At 37.6% G+C, this 10,026-nt stretch overlaps 1 pseudogene; it reads right to left on the bottom strand.

Moving 5' to 3' along the window:
• Positions 1–1,134: 1,134 nt before the first annotated feature.
• Positions 1,135–1,540, bottom strand: LOC102986315 (glutamyl-tRNA(Gln) amidotransferase subunit C, mitochondrial-like; annotated as a pseudogene).
• Between the last annotated feature and the right edge of the window lie 8,486 nt (positions 1,541–10,026).

The following is a 10,026-nucleotide window of genomic DNA, read 5'->3' on the forward strand; positions in this document are numbered from 1 at the left end:
CGATATGCTGAAGGTGCCAGGTCAGCCTTCTCCTGAAGCAATCCTATCCCTCAGCCTTCTCACGTGTCCTGGGAAGCTTCAGACTATACAACACAAAAATTTCCCTGCAACACCTATTATGTCAGCTTCTCTTTCTTCCATGAGAATAATTGGTTTCCAGCCTACTTATAATAGCCTACTGTGGGGGAGGGGAGGTTTGGAGGAACTGGGAGATGGGCATTGACTATTGTCAATAGTATCAATACACTATTGATAGTAGGTATAAAATAGATAACTAATGAGAACCTACTGTATAGCACAGGGAACTCTTCTCGATGCTCTCTGGTGACCTAAATGGGAAGGAAATCCAAAAAAGAGGGGATATATGTACATGTATAGCTGATTCACCTTGCTGTACAGTAGAGACTAACACAACACTGTAAAGCAACTATACTCCAATAAAAATTAATTTTAAAAAATATCCTATTTGGTATCTAGAGAAAGTCTTTCCATTTCCTCCCATCCCTTTTTTTTCGCATAAAAAACTGTACTTATTTCATGTATACAACCGGATGAGCTTGGGGTTAAGATACACACATGAAATCACAACCATGAAGCCCATAAACATATCCATCACCTCCCAAAGCTGCCTCCCTACTCCTTTAACCTTAGCAGAAAGTCAGCCCTCTGCTTGGAACAAAGTTGGTGCCCAAGAACAAATTTGTGTGTTCAGTAAAGATAAAAGGCTGCTCGAGTCGACTGAAACAGCAACTAAAAAGGACAGCTCAGGTCATCACATAGTGATCAGATGCAATGTCTAACAGTTACTTAAATAGAAAAATTCACTTAAGTGCCCTTTGGCCGACAGTCTTTTGGGGAGGGGACAAAGTCTTCCATACTGAACGGCCTGTGGGTAAATACTTGATCCATTTCCTTGGAATCTGGCAATACCTTCTACTTCCATTGGCATCAGGAACTCTTTGCCTTGTTTTGGCTAGATCTTTCCCAATTCTGTCTTCAGAAGAGTTTGTTACTAAAAGATACCTATCACTTTTTTCAGGCGAGTGAAAGAAGTGGGAACATTCGTGTTCATAAGAACAAAATAGTTGTTGCACTTCCACGTGTTCATAGGGCACCCCTTCCCAGAATAGCTATTCAGCAGCGTGAGAAGGGCTCTTTTTCATCCAGCTTTGGCCAAAAGATATTACCTGGGGGCAGGGAGGCACAAAACACTCCTCCACACGCGATGGGAGTTTTGTAGTGGTTCTTCAGCACAGTTGGTTCTACCACATTGTCGGATCTCAAGTACAGACCTCTGTCCTCCAGGACTGACTCCAGGGGCCCCGTCCGTGTCCACGGCACGGAGCCGGTCAGCGAAAGCAATGGCTTTCTGCAGCCGTGCCACGGCCTCGTGGCTGCCGAAGTCCACAAGCGTCAGCCACTGCAGGTGCTCCATCAGCTTGGCTGTCATCCGGCCACTTCCCTCTACCGCCTTGGAGAGGAAGGCCCGGTGCCCGCCCACGGAGGCCTGAAGGCCCAGCCACACAGCCCACGCCCGCATTTCTCTCTCCTCCCATCCCTTTCTTATGACTAAACCTTGTGTCTTCGAAAGGCAGGCAGTTTTCCTCAACGCCCTCACCTGTCGTTTCGTACTGCCATCGCGTGGATGGCTGAGGGTCTTGGCTCTCCCAACCCCTACCCAGCAATCACTATCTGCAGCTGGCCTGATCCTCGGTTACCTCCTGAAGCTGGGTTGCAGGTGGAGTCAGGCATCATCCTGAAAACCGATAACAGTTGCAAGGAGCAGCCCTCGGGGCAGGCTTGGGCCTTGGCAGGCAGTTTATGGGCTCAGGAAGAATATTTCACTCCCAGAGGCACTACATTCCTAGTCAGCCCAGACTGCCCTTGGGGTGAGAATCAGAGAGTGATACCTTCCCTTTTATGCTTGCAGTTGAAAATGCAAATGTTGTTATCAGAAAAGGCCAGGGGAAGGATACTTGTTTTTCTTGTGTGCCTTTTTCCTAATTCACAAACACACGCTCGCGCACACACACATATTCCAGACCCACATGCTCTATATCTCTTTGTAGTTTTTCCTCCTCAACTTCCTCTATCTTTTTTCCTTCTCATGTCTCTCCTCCCTTTTAGAAATAATTACTGACTTTAATCAAACTGAAGTATATACATCTTCCTTAACTAATTGGTGCAACACCTTAAGATAATTAATTGTGGTCACTGAGGAAAATAAAAACATTTAACTCTATCAGGATTCACTCTTTTAACAGACTATTTTTTAGAGCAGTTTTAGATTCCCAGCAGAATGGAGCGAAAGGTACAGATTTCCCATATACCTCCTGCTCCTCCCACCCCACAGTTCAAGTAGGGAAGAACAGACATCTTGACAATATTGAGTTCTCTTATCCATGAACATGAACTATCTCTCCATTTATTTCATTCTTCTTTGATATCTTTCATCAGAATTTTGTAGTTTTCCTCATATACACATTTTGTTAGATTTATACACAAGTATTTCATTTTTGGCTACTAACATAAATGGTATTGTGGGTTTTTTGTTTTGTTTCAGTTTGGTTTTTTAGTTCTTACCTTTCTTATTTTTTTATTCAAGTATAGTTGATTTACAATATTATGTTAGTTTCAGGTATACAGCATAGTGAGTTGGTATTTTTACAGATTATACTCCATTAAAAGTTATTACAAGTAATGGCTATAATTCCCCATGTTATAAAATATATCCTTGTTGCTTATCTATTTTATACATAGTAGTTTGTATCTCTTAGTCCCATACCCCTAACTTGCCCCTCCTCCTTTCCCTCTCCCCACTGATAACCCCTAGCTTGTTTTCTATATCTGTGAGTCTGTTTCTCTTTTGCTATATACATTCATTTGTATTATTTTTTAGATTCCACATATAAATGATATCATACAGTATTTGCCTTTCCCTGTCTCACTTATTTCACTAAGCATAATATTATTTAGGACCATCCATGTTGCTGCAAATGGCAGAATTTCATTCTTTTTATGGCTGAGTGATCTTCCATTGTATATATTGGGTTGGCCAGAAAGTTCATTCGGGATTTTGCATAAGATGTTACAGAAAAACCTGAACAAACTTTTTGACCAACCCAGTATATACAATATCTTCTTTATCCATTCATCTGTTGATAGACACTTGGGTTGCTTCCATTCTTAGCTACTGTAAATAGTGCTGCAATGAACATTGAGGTGCATGTATCTTTTCGAATCTGTGCTTCTATTTTTTCTGGATATATACCCAGGAGTAGAATTGCTGGATCATATGGTAGTTCTATTTTTGCTTTTTTGAGGAACCTCCATACTGTTTTCCATAGTGGCTGCACCAATTTACATTCCCACCAACAGTGCCCAAGTGTTCCCTTTTCTCCACATCCTCTCCAACATTTGTTATTTGTAGACTTTTTGTTGGTAGCCATTTTGACAAGTGTGAGGTGATATCTCACTGTTCTTTTGACTTGCATTTCTCTAATAATTAGCAAAATTGGGCATCTTTTCATGTGCCTGTTAGCCATCTGTATGTCTTCTTCAAAGGAAGGAAATAATAAAGATCAGAGGAAATCAATAAAATAGAGATTTTTTTTAAAAAAGAAAAGATCAATGAAACCCAGAGCAGTTTTTTGAAAAGATTAAAAAAATTAATGAATCTTTAGCTAACCATACCAAGAAGAAGAGGAAGGACCCAAATAAACAAAATAAGAAATGAAAGAAGAGAAATAACAACTGATACCACAGAGACACAAAAAATTATAAGAGAATACTATGAACATTTGGCATATAAGCCAATAAATAGGACAACCGAGAAGTATGAACAGATTTCTAGAAATATACAACATGCTAAGACTGAATCAAGAAGAAACAGACAATTTGAACAGACCAATCATTGGCAGTGAAATTGAATTCATAATTTTAAAAAATCCCAGCAAACAAAAGTTCAGGACTGGATGGCTTCACAGAGGACTTCTACCAAACATATAAAGAAGAACTAATATGTACCCTTCTCAAACTATTCCCAAAAAAACTGAAAAGGAGGGAACACTCCCAATTTCATTCTATGAGGCCACCATTACCCAGATACCAAAACCAGACAAGGATAATACAAAAAAAGAAAATTACAGGCCAAAATCTTTGATCACTATAGATGCAAAAATCCTCAGCAAAATGCTAGCAAACCGAGGGAAGAGATATGGGGAAATATGTGTATGTATAACTGATTCACTTTGTTATAAAGCAGAAACTAACACACCATTGTAAAGCAATTATACTCCAATAAAGATGTTAAAAAAAATGCTAGCAAACCAAATCCAACAATATATAAAAAGGGTTATAGACTATTATCAAGTTGGATTTATTCCAGGGACATAAGAATGGTTCAACGTATGCAAATCAATCAACGTGATACACCACATTAACAAAAGCAAGGATAAAAATCACATGATCAACTCAGTACATGCAGAAAAAGCATTTGACAAAATTCAACATCCATTCATGATAAAAACTATCATGAAAGTAGGTATAGAGGAAACATATCTCAGCATAATAAAGGCCATTTATGCCAAACCCACAGCTAATATCATACTCAACAGTGAGTATGATAAGCTTTTCCTCTAAATTCAGGAACAAGACAAGGATGTCCACTCTCACTACTTCTATTCAACATAGCATTGGAAGTCCTAACCATAGAAATAAAACAATGAAAAGAATAAAAGGCATCCAGGTTGGAAGGGAAGAGGTAAAACTGTCTCTATTTGCAGATGACATGATACTTTATATAGAAAATCCTAAAGTCTCCACCCAAAACTATTAGAATTAATAAATAAATTCAGCAAAGTTGTGGGGTACAATATTAATATATAGAAATCTATTACTTTTTATACATTAATAATGAACTATCAGAAAGAGAAGGTAAAAAAGAAATCCCGTTTAAAATCACATCAAAAAGAATAAAATACCTAGGAATTAATTTAATCAAGAAGGTGAAAGACCTATACCCTGAAAACTATAAAAGGTTGATGAAGGAAATTGAAGCTACAAAGATGTGGAAGGATATCCAGTGCTCTTGGGTTGGAAGAATTAATATTGTTAAAATGGCCATAATACCAAAAGCAATCTACAGGTTTAATGTAATCCCTACCAAAATACCCATGACATTTTTCACAGAACTAGAGCACATAATCCTAAAGTTCATATGCGCCACAAAGGACGCTGAATTGCCAAAGCAATCTTGAGAAAAAAGAAGAAAGCCAGAGGTATCACCCTCCCAGACTTTAGACTATATAACAAAGCTACAGTAATCAAAACATCATGGTACTGGCACAAAAGCTGACACATAGATCAATAGAACAGAACAGAGAGCCAATAAATAAACCCACACACCTATCATCAATTTATCTATGACTAAGGAGACAGAAATATACAATGCAGATAAGACAGGCTCTTCAATAAGTGGTGCTGGAAAAACTGGACAGCTACATTTGAAAGAATGAGATTTGAACATTTCCTCACACCATATACAAAAATAAACTCAAGTGGATTGAAGACCTAAATATAAGACCTGAAACCATAAAACTCCTAGAAGAGAACATAGGCAGAACACTCTTTAACATAAACAGTAGCAATATTTTTTTGGATCTGACTCCTAAGGCAAAAGAAATAAAAGCAAAAATAAACAAATGGGACCTAATTAAACTTAAAAGCTTTAGCACAGTAAAGGAAACCATCAACAAAATTAAAAGACAACCTACTGAATGGAAGAAAATATTTGCAAATAAGATGACAAACAAGGGGTTAATATCCAAAATATATAAGCAGCTCATACAACTCAATAACAAAAAAAAACAAACAAACAAGCCAATCAAAAAATGGGCAGAAGACCTGAATAGACATTTTTCCAATGATATTGTGTTTTTAATTTCAAATTCCACTTGTTCATTGCTAGTATATAGGTGAGCAATTGACTTTTATACATTGATCTTATATCCTACAAACTTGCTAGAATCACTTATTAATTCCAGGAGTTCTTTGCCAATTATTTCAGAATTTTTTCAATTCTCTCTATATGGACAATCATATCATCTATGAACAAAGACAGTTTTATTTCCTTTGTCACAATAAATCAGTATATCCTTTATTTCCTTTCCTTGTCTTACTGCATAAGCTAGGACTTCCAGTACAATGTTGAAAAGGAGTGGTGAGTGGGGACATCCTGCCTTGTTCCTGATTCAGAAGGAAAGTTTTGAGTTTCTCATGATTAAGTATGATTTGTTTTGTAGATATTCTCTCTCAAGTTGAAAACATTCCCCTCTATTACTTGTTTACTGAGAGTTTTTATCATAAATAGATCATTTTTTAAGTCACATTTTTTCCAAATGCTTTTTCTGTACCTACTGATATGGCCATGTGGTTTTTTTTCTTTACCTGTTGATGTGATGGATCTCACGAATTGATTTTTGAATGTTGAACCAGGCTTTCATACCTGAAATAAATTCCACTTGTTTGTGGTATGTAATTTTTTTTTACACGTTGTTTAATTTAATTTGCTAACATTTTGTTGAGGATTTTTGCTTCCACATTCATGAGAGATATTGGTCAGCAGTTTTCTTTTCCTGTAATGCCTTAATCTGGTTTTAGTATCAGGATAATGCTGGCCTCAGAATAACTTGGGAAGTGCTTCTCTGCTTCTGTCTTTTAAAAGAGATTGTTGAGAATTGGTATAATTTCTTCCTTCAATGTTTGGTAGAATTCACCAGTCAACCCATCTGGGCCTGATGATTTCTGTTTGGGAAGGTTATTAATGATTTATTCAATTTATTTAATAGACACAGGCCTATTCAGATTGTTTATTTTTTCTTGTATGAGTTTTGGAAGATTGTGTCTTTCAAGGAATTAACCCATTTCATCTAGGCTATCAAGTTTGAGGGCATAAAGTTGTTCATAATATTCCTTTATTATCCTCTTAATTTCCATGAGATGTAGTGATGCCCCCTCTTTCATTTCTGGTATTAGTAATTTGTGACCTCTCTCCTTTTTTCTTGGTTAGCCTAGCTAGAGGTTCATCAATTTTATTGATCTTATCAAAGAACCAGTTTTTGTTTTTATTGATTTTCTCTATTGATTTCCTATTTTCAATTTCAATGATTTCTGCTCTAATTCTTATTATCTCTTTTCTTCTTCTTACTTTGGATTTAATTTATTATTCTTTTTCCAGTTTCCTAAGATGTTAACTTAGATGATTGGTTTTAGATCTTTCTTATTTTCTAATACATGCATTCAATGCTATCCATTTCCTTCTAAATACTGCTTTCAAAGAATCCCACAAATTTGATAAATTGTATTTTCATTTAGTACAAAATATTTTTTTAACTTCTCTTGAGATTTCTTCTTTGACCCATGTATTATTTAGAAGAGTGTTTTTTGTCTAAGCTTCAAGTAATTGAGGATTTTCTAGCTATCTTTTTGCTACTGATTTCTAGTTTAATGCCATTGTGTCTGAAAGCAGACATTGTATGATTTCTACTCTTTTAAATTTGTTAAGGTGTGTTTAATGGCCCAGAATGTGGTCTACTTTGTTGAATGTTCCAGCTTGAGAGAAATGTGTATTCTGCTGTTATTGGGTGAAGTATTCTCAGATGTCAAGTATATTCTGTTGATTGATGGTACTATTGAGGTCAGCTATATCCTTGCAGATTTCTGCCTGCTGGATCTGTCCATTTCTGATAGAGGACTGTTGAAGTCTCCAGCTTTAACATTGGATTCATCTGTTTCTCCTTGCAGTTCTATCAGGTTCTGCCTCATATATTTTAACTCTCTGTTGTTAGGTACATACACTTTAAGGATTGTTAAGTCTTCTTGGAGAACTGACACCTTTATCATTATGTAATACCCGTCTTTATTGCTTATAACTTTCCTGCTCTGAAGTCTGCTCTGTCATGGATCCACACTTTAAAAAAAAAAAAGTATCATGGACTGAGAAGCAAGACCCACTCTTGTCATTGTCACTTGAGTAGTGACTTGCTGAGTCCCCAATCATGGAGAGTGACCAGGACTTGCACGCATACACACACACACAACGTAACACAAAGAGTCAGCTTCAGTTTGTAAACCATAGCGTGCTGTACATGACAAATACACATGGACAGATCTGAGTCTATTAACCAACCCAGTTCATTCTTATCTGGGTGGCTAGAGCAAGATTTTGTGTTCCTTCAAACCTTTCCCATCTTACTTTATGAAACATAAAGGCAACGCCTCATGACACAGTCCCTTAGCTCCTGCTAAGGACACAGGTTTACCTGGAGTGGATGATGTTCTCTGTCTGGGCACCAAGAATTCTGGATGTTTGACTGTTCCTAGGAGACACTATATGAGTGAACAGTTATGGACTTTGGAGTCAAAACCATGTTGTATGACTTTAGACAGGCCTCCATTTTCTCATCCATAAAATGAGAGAGGAGGGGAAATTGGGGAATACAAAAATAAACTTCATAGTTTATTATGAAGATTAAATGAGATACAGTACTGTAAAGTACCTAGTACAGCCTGGTACTTAGTAAATGCTTATAAAATATCAGGGACGTGTCTCTCTAAAATTGCTCATTAATTACAAAAACGGAAATAGTAACTTAATGGAAAAACCTGAGAGATGCCACCTTAACCAAGTGATCAATGTTAATATCACTGATAATGAGACAATCTGACATCAAGTGCCTCCTGATGTGATGCACTTGTATTATATTCCTGCCAAAAATGCATAAGAATCTAATTATGAACAAACACCAGACAAATCCAAACTGAGGAACATTCTACAAAATAACTGGCCTGTACTCTTCAAAAATATCAGTATCATAAAAGGCAAAGAAAGGCTGAGGGACTGTCCCAGATTAAAGGACTAAAGAGACGTGACAACTAAATGCAATGTGTGATCCTGTGTTAAATCCTAGACCAGAGAAAACAATAGCTATAAAGACATTATTGGACAATTGGGGAAATTTGAATATGGGATGTATATTAGATTCTATATTATCACAGTGTTATATTTTCTGAATGTGATCACTGTACTGTGGTTATATAAAAGAATATCCTTGTTCTTAAGAAATCCATGCTATATTACTTAGAGGTAAAGGGGCATCATATCTGCAGCTCACTATCAAGTGGTTCAGAAAAAATAATTGTTTTATATAGGTGGGTAGATTGAAAGAGAGAGAAAGCCAATGTGGCAAAATACTAAAAACTGGCAAATCTGGGTGAAGCATATATACCAGTCCTTTGTGCAATTTTCTGTTTTGTACATTGCAGCTTTTCTTTATGTTTGAAATTATTTCAAAATAAAAAGGTATTAAATGGCAGGGAAGATAACTTTTCAGTGCTAATTGGAAAAAGAAATCAAGGTACACTTTCACGCTATCGAAAATGAGGAGGATCCCTTGGGGAAGAGCTTTCTAACCTCAGTGTAACCTTATTCACAGACACATAGCACCTAAGCAGTACCACCCATGGCAATGCTCTGAGATTTCTGCTGGCGAAGCACTTTCCTGAGGAGCAGTGGCCCTCCAGGCATGCACACACACACATACACACACACACACACACACACACACACACACACGCTCAGTGTAACCTTATTCACAGACACATAGCACCTAAGCAGTCCCACCCATGGCAATGCTCTGAGATTTCTGCTGGCGAAGCGCTTTCCTGAGGAGCAGTGGCCCTCCAGGCATGCACACACACACATACACACACACGCAAACATACACTAAGATACTCACACTCACAAATACACACACATAAACACAAACACACAAACTGAATATAACTGGCAGTTGAACCTTAAGATCTTTCTTTTTCTCAAATTCCAAATTATAGGGCTTCCCTGGTGGCGCAGTGGTTGAGAGTCTGCCTGCCGATGCAGGGGACACGGGTTTGTGCCCCGGTCCGGGAAGATCCCACATGCCGCGGAGCGGCTGGGCCCGTGAGCCATGGCCGCTGAGCCTGCGC

This window comes from Physeter macrocephalus, chromosome 11 (assembly GCF_002837175.3).
Source record: "Physeter macrocephalus isolate SW-GA chromosome 11, ASM283717v5, whole genome shotgun sequence".
Lineage (NCBI taxonomy): Eukaryota > Metazoa > Chordata > Mammalia > Artiodactyla > Physeteridae > Physeter > Physeter macrocephalus.